Source organism: Anabrus simplex, chromosome 3 (assembly GCF_040414725.1).
Source record: "Anabrus simplex isolate iqAnaSimp1 chromosome 3, ASM4041472v1, whole genome shotgun sequence".
NCBI classification, from domain to species: Eukaryota; Metazoa; Arthropoda; class Insecta; order Orthoptera; family Tettigoniidae; genus Anabrus; species Anabrus simplex.
The window spans coordinates 105,973,157-105,985,976 of NC_090267.1; the positions used below are offsets into that span (position 1 = coordinate 105,973,157).

General features: G+C 38.7%; 1 protein-coding gene across 1 annotated transcript in view; it reads right to left on the reverse strand.

The window, feature by feature from the left end:
• The window catches only part of otu (ovarian tumor), a 328,266-nt gene extending 316,309 nt beyond the window's left edge, over positions 1-11,957 (reverse strand). Inside the window, exon 1 of the mRNA XM_067144171.2 lies at positions 11,826-11,957. The gene's annotated coding sequence lies outside the window, so the exon portion shown is untranslated. The remainder of the gene's footprint in view (positions 1-11,825) is intronic.
• Positions 11,958-12,820: the final 863 nt, after the last annotated feature.

A 12,820-nucleotide genomic window follows, 5' to 3' on the forward strand; every position in this document is an offset into this window, starting at 1 on the left:
GTGTGGTGAAATCTGTAGATCAGAAGGAAATCACAAGGGAAGCAAACTTAGGACTACTGTGTCTGATTGTTATGAAAGGTGTTGCTCGTAGAGTCACTTGCGCTGCAATAGCACTTTCAGTCCCAGTGAGGAAATTATATCTACATCTAAACTACACTGAGCAGCACGAAAAACACAACACTTCAATTTCTTTCAAAACTGAAATTTATTTTAAATTTATGACACTTTTATGACACTAATCCACTATATTATGGTAGAATATTGACATACAGTCCCATCTAAGTGTCTAACAATGAAAAGACGATAATAAACAAATTGAACAAATTAAGCCAGAGATGCACGTTTCAAGGAAATATTAAGCTCATAAAAGTAATGCACTTCTGTTTTGATGTTATACACTTCACAGACCTCCGAGACGATCTCGGGGACCTCTACTTGCATCTTCAAAAGCGTGTATCACCACCTCTTGCACCAAAGACGGCATTCAACTTTTCAGGGATGCTCCTAATTAATGCGGTAATGTCCTGTTGAGGAATGATCTCCCATTCTTCCAGGAGGGCGTTCTGTAGGTCCTGTAAGATCTCTGGATAGTGCTGACGGGCTCTTCTCCCTGGTTGGTCCCAAACGTGCACAATAGGATTCAAATCAGGGCTTCGAGCAGGCCAAGCCATAGCACAAATCCCTGTTTCATTCAACAACTCTTGCACAATTCCCGCAACATACAGACGTGCACTGTCCTGCATTAGTGTAAAATCACCAATAAATTGAGTGAAAGGCACAACATGCTCCAGAAGGATTTCCTCCACATACCGATGTGCAGTAAGGCTTCCATTCTCCACGAAGACCAAATTCGTCCTTGCAGCTGTAGTGATTCCTGCCCACACCATCACAGAACCACCCTGAAAAGGCGTCCTGAATGAGAATGTGCAAGGGAAATACCTTTCCCCTGGCCTTCTCCAGACTCTCTCTTCCGTCAGGTGATCGGAGGCCAAATCATGACTCAGCGGTGAACAACAGCTAATCCAATTGTTGTACTATCTACCCAAGATGTTCCCTTGTGAAACGCAGTCGAGCTGTGCGATGCTCTCTGGCAAGTTCTGGACATGTAGCGGGTTTTTTGGACTTAAGATTGGCTTCTTCTAGTCTTCTTCAAACAGTTCTCTCACTAACATTGACCTCTCAAACTTGATGGAGTCGATTTCGTGCTTCAACTGCGGTGGCGAGATGGTTGCGGGAAACTTGAAGTTGTAAGAAGCGGTCATCTCTCACCGATGTTGCTCTTCTCAGGCCTGATCCTGGTCTCCTTGCAAAGCCTCCAGTTTCCCTGTACCTTCGTACGGTTCTGGAAATCGTGGAAGGTATAGTCCTCAACACTTCTGCAATGTAATGCATGATGCGACCATCTTCTACCAAAGCAACAGTTTTTGCAGTTTGTTCAGAGCTTAACGACATGTTTACTCCAGAAAGCTGATTAAGACAATCACAGAAAGATCCTACAAACACGTGTGATTGAAAGGGGAACAATTAAAGGTACAACAATAAGCGCTATAAGAGCGGAAAAACATTATTGGCTCACATACAGTGATGTGTTTTCCAGGTTGCATGGGAAAAAACAATTGACGCTAGTGCAATAAACAATCAACACTTCATTGTTTGCTCGCAAAGCAACGCCAATAACATACCCAGTCTTAAAAAATTGGTTGAAGTGCTTCACTCTGATTAAATAGATATTTACACAATACACACGTCATTTATTGGGTGCTGCAGTTTTCATGCCGCTCAGTGTATATCACTTTCATTTTCACAACCCAGATTCACCTGATGCAGATGTTTCTAATTTACTACCATGGGAAACCTGTGCATGTGGATCTGGGATGATAACTGATGATGACGACGTAGGGAGAGGTTGAAACTCTGTCAGCACATAGCCTACTTCTGTTGAATAACACCCAGGGTTCTGCTCAAGGCTTAACATCCTCATCCGATGGACGAATCACCATAAACAGTGTCATATGTCCTCTCTCCATATGAACACTGCAGAGAGGTTTGGAATTGAATCGAGGCTTTTTGCACACAATCTTACTGCTAGAAATTGTATACCACTACCTCTGCTACCCTGTCAATAATACCGGTAATAATATAGACTTTATGACCCACTAACTACTGTACTTTTATGGATTTTTGGAGTCGCCAAGGTGCCGGAATTTAGTCCGGTGAGAGTTCTTTAACGAGCCAGTAAATCTACCAACACGAGGCTGACGTATTTGACCACCTTCACATACCACTGGATTGGGTCAGGACTAAACCTGCCAAGTTGGGGTCAGAAGACCAGCGCCTCAACCATTTGAGTCACTCAGCCCGGCTACCTACCCTGTCGGTCAACATTCTGATGGTGAAATATTTTTCCACCAAGAGGAATCTAACCAGCTAACCACATAGTCACACCCCATAGGCCTTAATGATCATGGCCATCAAGCCAGCTGAAAGACTGTGATAGTATAATAGTACATATATCACAAACCCTAAGTGTATTATGACTTACTGGGTGCTAGCTACAATAATGTTTATAGTGTGGCAACATGCTAGACAAAATATAGAAAAAAACTCACCTTATTTATAAGCTATGCCGATGGTATTCATGAAGGTGTTACAAGACTAGGTGAAATGACTGTTGTAAATAGTTATAAGCCTCCAAGCATAAATTGGCCTTCTAAAGTGCTTAATACTTAACCACCCTACAACATATCTGGAGGACTTCAATAACCATCATGAACTGTGGAAATACAGGCACAGTAATTAAAATGGATACGTTTTGGTGGACTGGGCCAAAGAACATGATACTCTTCTTATCTTTGATGTTAAGGATCGGGGCACTTTTAGATCTGGCGCCTGAAAAACTGATCACAATCCTGATCTTTGCTTTGTCTCATCTGATAGTACAAATCCACCATTTTATTTTTTATTTTTTTGCTTTACATCATACTGACACAGATAGGTCTTTTGGCGACGATGAGATAGAAGAGGCCTAGTAATGGGAAGGAACCAGGCGTGGCCTTCATTAAGGTACAGCCCCAGCATTTGCCTGGTGTGAAAATGGGAAACGACGGAAAACCATTTTCAGGGCTGCCGACAGTGGAGTTCGAAACCACTATCTCCCGGACGCAAGCTCAGAGCCACGCGTCCCTAACCACACAGCCAACTCGCCCGGTAATGCACCACTTCTAGTATCAAAGAAAGTCCTTGAAGACTACCCACACAGTCAACACCACCCAATTTTTCTTGAATCTGGGACTAGTATCCCTTTAATAAGAGCATTTTCCCAGCCCAGTTTGAATTTTCGAAACGCCGATAGGGATACCTTCTCTGAAAATCTGGATAAATGTATAGGATGAATCCCACCAGCAAGTTCAACCTACAAGCAGTTTATTGAAGCTGTAATTAGAACAGCAAAGAAGTTTATTCCAAGAGGATTCTGTAAGGTATATCTTCCTGGCTGGAGAGAAGAGTGTGACAACCTATACAAAGAATTCTGTGAACGTAACGATCGTGAAATGGACTAGTTGCTGAGTAACATCGATACAGACATATAAAATGGACTGAGACCATTGAATCCCTTGATTTCCGTATATCAAGTACGAAAGCTTGGTCTTTGCTCAGAAAACTAGGTGGTGGCACCCCACGAGATCGAACATATAATGCTGTTACCCCCAACAAAGTTGCAGCCAACATTGTGACCACTTGCAGGACTCCACAAGTACGAGAACATATTGTGGCTAAGAAGTAATTAAAAGGCACTTAAAACAGCTTTCAAAGCTGAAACCAAATATTCTCTACCATTCAGCATTGAAGAAGTAACTACTGCCATAAAAGAAATGAAACACGGGAAAGGGCTTTGATGGCATTCACACAATTCCTTTTGCACTGTGGCAAGTATGTGAAAAAGTGGCTGGCCAAGTTCTTCACAAACATTCTGCAAATGGGCAACATACCACAAGAAATGAACGACCAAAAGTCCAAGCCTTACTGAAACCAGGTAAACCAAATGACAACCCAGAAAATTATCAACCCATAGCTTTACATAGTATGTTATATAAACTTCTGGAAAGAATGGTGTACAATAGAATATTTCACAAGATCTTTGAAAATACACCTGTCAAACAGGCAGAATTCAGACCTAATCGCAGCTGCACAGATCAAGTCCTTTCCCTAACAATCTTCATAGAAGCTGGCTTCCAGAATCAAGAAAAGCCATCAGTCATATTCATTGATCTGACAGCTGCATATGATACTGTCTGGAGGCAAGGTGTCACACTAAAACTTCTATAAGTCATTCCAAACCTAAAAATTGGCAATATCATCAACGAAATGCTCCATAACCATTGTTTCCAAGTACTAATGGGCAACAAGATGAGTTCACAGATGAAGCTAAACAATGGACTGCCACAAGGATCAGTCCTGGCCCCTTTCCTGTTCAGTTTGTACATACCAGATATACCTGAAAACACAACAACGTTTGAGTATGCTGACGACTGGGCACTCGCAATGCGGCATAAAGATCTTGAAGTTACAGAGTCCGTATTAACCAATGATTTAACAATTATTGGTGAATATTTCTGCAAATGGAGGTTGCAGCCAAGTGTCGCTAAGACATAAGTCTCAACATTTCACATATACAACAAGCTGGCAAACAAAGAGTTCACGGTCTATTTGAAGGAAGGCTGCTCGGACAAAACATAACCCCAAAATATCTAGGGGTCACGCTCAATAGAACGCTCAGTTGCAAACACCACCTATTAAGAACAGCTACCATAATAAAACTCGCAAATAACATTCTCCAAAATCTCGTTGGCACATAATGGGAATCCTCTGCATCGACACTACATACTTCAGCTTTCGGGTTGGTTTACCCCATTGCAGAAAATTGCTCTCCGGCTTGGATGAATAGTACTCACGCAAGAATTGTTGACATACACCTCAACCATACCATGAGTCTTAAGTGGCACAATCAGACCTACACCTAGTTTCTAGTTATCCATACTTAGCCACATACCACCTCCTATGCAGCAGGAAAGAGCACTTGTATGGGAGTACAAAAAACTACAGAAAAATCCTCACCTCCCTGTTCACACAGACATCCCAATCATCAGTAAAGGAAGGCTTTGCTCTCATCACCCACCCCAGGAAAACTGCAAAGGATGTTAGTTGACAACGGGTTTAACAGTAATGACTGCTGGAGACAGACATGGCAGATTAATGCTACGACGGAACAATTTAGATGCCGTGCATATGATGATGATGATGATGCTTGTTTAAAGTGGCCTAACATCTAGGTCATTGGCCCCTGACACGAAATGAGACGAAATGTAATTACAACTTTTTATTATAATTTTGGTCCACCTTATTCAATACATAAAAATTGTTGCATAGATGTAATTACAACATATATTTTTCAATCAGTACTAGTTTCAATGACCCACTGTGTCATCAGGTGACAGAAGTTTGTAGAAAAATTGACAATCATGTAAGTTTATCAACGTCAAATTCATCACAATTTAAAACCATATTAACAACATGAAACTGTGTTAAAAATAAACTGTCTCTAAGTTCATATTGTCAACAAGTCAAAGACTTGTGAGTCTTATGCCATAAACTGATAAAAACATATGCAAACCGGTTTGCTCACTTATGATATAAAGTGGATTTAAAAAAGAACAAATTATAAAATAGAATAGTCTTGAAACACTCTGTGCGTAATTTATCAAACTTCTTAAAACTTCTCGCAGTATCGTAGTAGAAATAATTCAATAAAAAATACAGCGTCCCTTTAATGGAGCAATCCTAATGAGGTGGAAACGAGCAAGTAAGTCCTTTGAGATGTTATCAAGAGCAACGTTCCCAGTTCAATGTGGACCTGTAATAACAAGAATGTTATGAACAATCACTTCACCGATGAGGCAAGATATGAAATTGTGTCTTATAACATAATTGTTTTTATGTGACTCACCTCAAAAAGTTCCCTGTCTATGCGAAGAAGTAAGTGCAACAGAAAATCAATATTAATTATTTTGTGCAGGTTAGTATATTAAACTGGCCTGTAATGTGTAGTGAAAACCCAGTAAATAAACCTTATGACTGCAAATTTGACTAATTCATTTTAAAACGATCTGAAAGCTACCATAAAAAGAAAAGGAACTAATTTCTAAACGCCAACCTACACCATTGTTGCCCAGTCCCAATCCGCTTCGTAAAACAGGCAGCAAAACAGTAAACATTTTCTGTTTCCAAGTATATGATACCAAAGTTACGAAAGTGTAGAAATTTTAATAAACTGTTCTGTTAGCTATCATCATCATCTTCATTTCCCGTTTCCAGCTTCCCGGCTCGGGTTGTAAATCGAGGACCTCCATCGCTGCCTGTCTCTCCACCACTCTCGTCCTTTTCTAAGTACATCTTCTGGTTTTCCTCTCCTCTTCTCTATGCACTCGCACACTGAATCTGTCCACCTCTTTTGGGGTCTTCCTCGTGGTCTCTTTCCTGTTAACTTATCTGAAAAGGCTTTGTTTGGCACTCTCTCTTCTCCCATTCTAATCACATGCCCATACCACTTTAGCTTTGTTGTTTCTATCCTGTCTTGAAGTTTCAAGATTCCTGCCCTTTACCTTATCTCTTCATTTCTAATTCTATCCATTCTGGTCTTGCCCTCAATACCTCATAGGAATTCCATCTCCGCTGCCTGTATTCTACTCTCCTCTCATTTTGTTGTAGTCCACGATCCAGCAGCATAGGTTAGGATGGTTCATAATAAGTTGAATATAATACTTTCTTACATTTCTCGGGACATCTTGGTTCCACACAATACCCCTTACGCTCTGGTGGAAGCTGTCTGCTGGCTGTATTCTTTTTTCCAATTTCCTTGGTAATCTTTCCATCTTCTGTGATCACACATTCCGAGTACTTGAAACTTTTAATCACTTACAGAATTTTACCATTTAGTTTTATCTTTCCTCTTCCTTCCTTCCCCTTGTCATCGCTATTGTTTTACTTTTCTCTGTGTTTACTTTCACCCTAAATTTTTCTATCTCTTGATTCCATACATCTACTTGTTTTTGCAAATCAGTTTCATCCACACCCCATATCACTATATCATCTGAAAACAACATGGCTTTTGTTGCCTGTCTTCCCAATCTCTATTTAATGTTCTTATGACTTTCATCCATGACGATGACAAATAGTATGGGGAATAGTACACTTCCCTGTTGGAGACCAGTTTGAACTTTAAACCATTTTGTTTTTCCTATACTAGTCATCACACTACTAACACAATGTTTGTACATCGCTTTTATCATCTGCATTTCCACTCTGTTAACTTCTTTTTTTTCCTTAATGTGTCTGATACCAACTGTCTGGGCACACTGTCACAAGCTTTCTCATTGTCAATAAATGTCATCACTATGTCTTTTCCAGACTCCCATCTTCTCTCCATCATACGTCTTAATGTACAGATCACGTCAAATGTTGATCTGTCTTTCCTAAAACCATACTGTTCTTCCATTTCTCCTAGCTTCCTCCTCAGTCTTCCTTCCAATACTCTCTCAAATATCTTAGCTACGTGGGCAATAAGGGTGATCCCTCTGTAGTTATTGCATTCCTTTTTTATCGCCTTTTTTAAATATCGGGATAATTAAACCCTTTCCCCACTCTTCTGAGATCTCTTTCTTCTTCCAGATTATTCTAATAATCTATACAGCCACTGTAGCCCTATTGGTCCTGCTGCTTTTATCATTTCTGTCGTTACCTCATCCACACCTGCTCTTCATCTTTTCTATGGCTTCTTCTACTTCTAACATCAATATCTCCTTTTCTTGTTCTTCTTTCGCCATTGTTTCTTCTTGCTCCTTCTCATCTACCAGTTCACTGTATTTAATATTTAGCAATTCTGAGAAATATTCTTCCCATCTTTCTAGTATGCCTTCTCTTTGCATCAATATCTGCCCTGTTTCAGTTTTTACAAATATTGTATTTTCCCTATTTTGTAAACTATTCTTCACCAAACAATACACCACCTTTTACTTCCCTTCATATCCTCCTGAAAAGTTTCTGTGAAACTTTCCCTGCTCTTACATTTCTCTTCTTGCACTATTTTCTTACATACCTTTTTGGCTTCTTTATATTTCTGCCAATTCTCTGTACTACTGCTGCCTTTCCACTTCTTCCAAGCCATTTGTTTCTCTTTAACTGCTCCCTTTACCCTGCTGTTCTACCAAAGAGTCTCCTTTTCTTTTTTCCTGCCTGATAGTCTTCCACAGGTGTTTACTGCACACTTTACAAATCCATTTCTGAAACGTCCATTCCTCTTCCACACTGTTCAAGTCATCTTTGGAAATTTCTTTCTTCAGATCCTCTTGAAGGTTTTCCCATATTTCTTACTCTTTTAACTTCAATCCCTTTATTTTTCTTTCCTTTTTTTCTATTAACTTTGTCATTTTACCAAGTCTTAATTTGGCTACCACCAATTTATAGTCTCCTTCAAAATCTGCTCTTGGCATTGCTGTCACATCTTCCAGTTTCTACGTTTCTCTTTCCCCACTAGAATAAGATCAATCATTGCCTTTGTCTTTCTATCTCCCCAACCATATCTAGTTATTTTTTGTGAGTTCTTTTTTCTAAATCACGTATTGCCAACAACCCATTCCTTTTCCAAAATTATTACCAAATCTCCTCCATCATATTGGTTTCCGTAACTATGGGGACCAATTATCTGTTCTCTTCTCTGTCTGTCTGTTCCAACATGTGCATTCATGTCTCCCATTATTATAACCTCTTTGTCTTCAATACAACATTCCAGTTCTTCTACAAACTCTTCTAAACATTCATCTGCATTCCCCAATTGGGATGCACAAACCTGTATAAAATCCATGAACCCATTCTCAAGTCCAAGTCTAACTTTAATTATCCTGTCACTGATATGGTCAATTTTGTCCACATATTGCACTGGATCTTCTCTCAATAAAACACCAACACCATTTGTCACTTCAGGGTGACGCCCTAGCATTTTCTGAGGCCTCGATTCACTTGCACTCATTTTATAGGCTGTATGTACAATGGGTTTACCACTCCCAAAGGCTTCTGTTAGCTATAATTTTTATTTTTTTATTTTTTATTGGAACAATGAAGAAGAGTGCATATAATTTACATAATGTTATGCATAAGCCCCATTTACAAACAAAGGCATGCATTGCTGCTTCAGTTTCACTAAAAGAGTTTGGAGTCTTATATGGTATAATTTATATTTGAGTGTATATTACAGTCCTATCTACTAATGATCTGCTCTATCCACAGCTTCATCTGTTCTCATCAACCAGCTGAAAGTTGAACAAGTTTTAATGATAAGACATAAGCTTTTGGGCTTTTGCCGTATCAGAAAACAGGGTGAAATTCTTTGCGTTTTGCAGAGAACTTTGCTCCGAGTCTTCAGAAGGAAACCTTGTCTATTCACGGGCAAGGCTTCTCTAATAACGAAGGTCTGAATCTCAAAATGCTTTACCGTTGTTCTCAATCAATCAATCAATCGATCAATCAATCAATCAATCAACTGATCTGCATTTAGGGTAGTCGGCCAGGTGGCAGATTTCCTATCTGTTTTTTTCCTAGCCTTTTCTTAAATGATTGCAAAGAAACTGGAAATTTATTGAACATCTCCCTTGGTAAGTTATTCCAATCCCTAACTCCCCTTCCTATAAACTAATATTTGCCCCAATTTGACCTCTTGAATTCCAACTTATAGTCTATAGTAAATTGTACTCTCATTCGTCACTAGACGGCTCACTCTGCACTAGCCTTCTGAGTAGAAGGTGAGACCACCATCTTAACTCTAAGACATTTCTTGTTCTGTCGAATGTGCATTGTGAAGTAAACAGCAAGATCATCAGATGAATCAGGGATAAATGTGGTAGAATTTTTTTTTTAATTAAATAAAATTAAAATAAGTACTACAAAAGACTGACAGGATAGAAGAATAAAATAGTAATAGACAAGGGCATAGCTGGGGTAGGAGGAAAAATGGTGATTAGAATTCCCCTCCCTGTGGAATTTTTACAAAAGAAAATGAACAGAAACTGACAATAAACAAGTTAAAATCGACTCAATGGGTTGGCTCAGAGAGATAATTGTAATACCAACAGATCTCTTGACTCTATTTCCTAAAAAGCCTCAAAAGTTGGATTGTGGATTGTAATCTGAACATACCATTCACAGTAAAACTATTCACCTTGATCATGTTGTTCTTGTTTTGTAGTTTAATATAAAATTTTGTATGTACAGTACTGCAATCTGAATATCAACATAATTTACTTGCATAGTGTCCTTATAATGACACTCATGCATGCACGCACCATACATGCACAAGCAACTTCATTATGTTCTATCATCATTTCGTAACTATAACCACCATCCTCCATCAACCAATCCTGGCTCCGCTACTGGTAACAGGTGTATGCAGGTTATGAAAGTAACCTTGTTTTAGTATGTCCTTCTCCTTCATTTTCTCTTTTTTTTGTTTTGTTTTCTGTTTTTTGCTACACCTTTTCTTTCCATCTTCAGCATGTTTATTAATCTCCAAAAAGTGACATCTGAGACTAGAGAGATTCTTGAGGAGAGCAGACTTGACAGTAGGGGATGGGGACAGGCAGAAGAGTAGAACTACATTCCTATCACTTACCGTACTTGACTTATGTAGCACCAGTCCTAATTTGCATTTCAATGGACCAAGTGTTAAAGTTTTTTTCATTTTGGAAGTATGGACGACTCTAGTGATTAAGTGCCACATTCTCTTAATTTCAAGAGATTATTTAACAGAATTTTTGTAAAATAACAGGCTTACCCAAGTAATATTTATTTTAAAACCTAAGCTAAATTGATTTTAATAATATTGACAATAATGGCACAAATAATAAAATAATTCATAAAATTAAATGAATAATTCCGTACTTCGACAGACAAGAGATAAAATCAAATTTCACAGTTAAAGTTTTTTACTTAGTATTAAACGACTGCATCGATATTTTAAAAAATAAATGTTTAAAAAAATCGAAAACATGCTTAGTTTACCTAGACCACGCTGTCACACTACGGCACTGTCGTCGACGTAGAAACGAAGTGCTGCCAATGATAAAGGACCGTAAATATCTCATCAGTATCATACTATTCCACCAGTCTTCGTCCAAGAGCATTGAACGACGACCTGCTGTAATAAATTTGCATTATTCTGGCATAAAAACTAACAACGAATTATCGGAATCAAATTTAACATTACCGGTATATTTCTTCTCTCTATTCACGTAAAATATGAACGCCCCTTGGCTGAAAATCATACATTGACCGGAGCTGTAACATCTGTCAAATTTCAAAAGTGAATGCTCAGTAAATACCAAAATACCACATAGCCTACCTTACGGCCTCCAGTAACGAAAGTGTAAGCTAAAAGCATTTAACAATAATACCAATCGGATTTCATACTTCCCTATCACATAATTTAGTTTTACTGTCTGTTGCTGCTACTGCTCTCAGTTCTCACTTATTCAGTAAAAGAAAGTTTTGGAGGAGGTAACATATATCTTGAGAATATTAGTAATTGATCTACAAAGCAGAGTTGGATTTTTTTAAATTTTGGGGTTATTACGAATCTGACACCGTAACCTACGGTACGTAGTCTGTCGTACTGAGAGGAAGGCAAGCTTTCAACTCCTCTTTACGTGTATAAACTCATTATTTTACTGTAGAAAAGTACAAAAATACAACATTCGATAAATATCAAGCCTTGAACTTACCTTTCAATAGATTCTACGTAATTTTTGTCCAGCCGGGTAGCATTCAGCACTACTCTTTTTACGCCCCACTTCACACCTCATCTGTCACACAGATTGACCTGTCGAATGCACCCGCAGTGTCAAACTCAAAATGAGTAATACCGTACTTGCAAGCTGCTCTGCTTGAAGCGAATTTTGTTCCTCTTTGGAGTAACCTCCAAGGCGCGTTAGCAGGTTTAAAAAGTACTCTCTCATCTATTCAAACCCAAATATGTACATTACTCTCTTTTATTTAAGGAAAAGTGAAACAAATCCAGACTTAAACTTACCAGTGCAAGAAAATTATTTATTCATCCTGTGATGAATTTAAACGTCGACATTATTTAACGTAAGTGAAATTATATACCAGAGACCTACATCTAGAGTAGTCAGCCTTTCCAATCTTAGTTGATACGTGCCTGTTTATTAGGTAGAGAACAATATTTAACAGGTTTGGTATTTATATTTTCCTTTGTATTCTTTCTAGCTGATTTTGTATCTTCCAGAACAACTTCCGAATTGCTGTATATTCCCGTAGGTACCTTGAAACTTACTGCAAAACGTTGCCAAACTTTTACGGGTTTTCATTTTCACAGTAAATTCGTGATCCGCTGCAGAGCCAGCAAGAGAGACTGAATCGAAGTCTTCTGGAATAATGGTCATCTTCAGTGTCAAATGTACAGTAGAACGTAACTTTCCATAATTCAATAAACTTAATGAAGTCGAGCCTATACCGTACTAAAACAGTGATTAAACCTGACTAGTTGTGTGTTCGGAAGACTATAGCGTACATTCACAGCAGTTTTATTTTAGTTTTCAGGGCCTGAAAGACGGCTTCACCGTCTAAGAGACCCGCCTCCTCCTTTAGGGCAGGAATGAAAACATTTAGTAATAATGCATTTTTTTTTTCTCTGTGCCAATCATACAGAACTCTTCCGAGGCTCGGAACAAGTTAGTAACCAAAACGTCTTAACTTC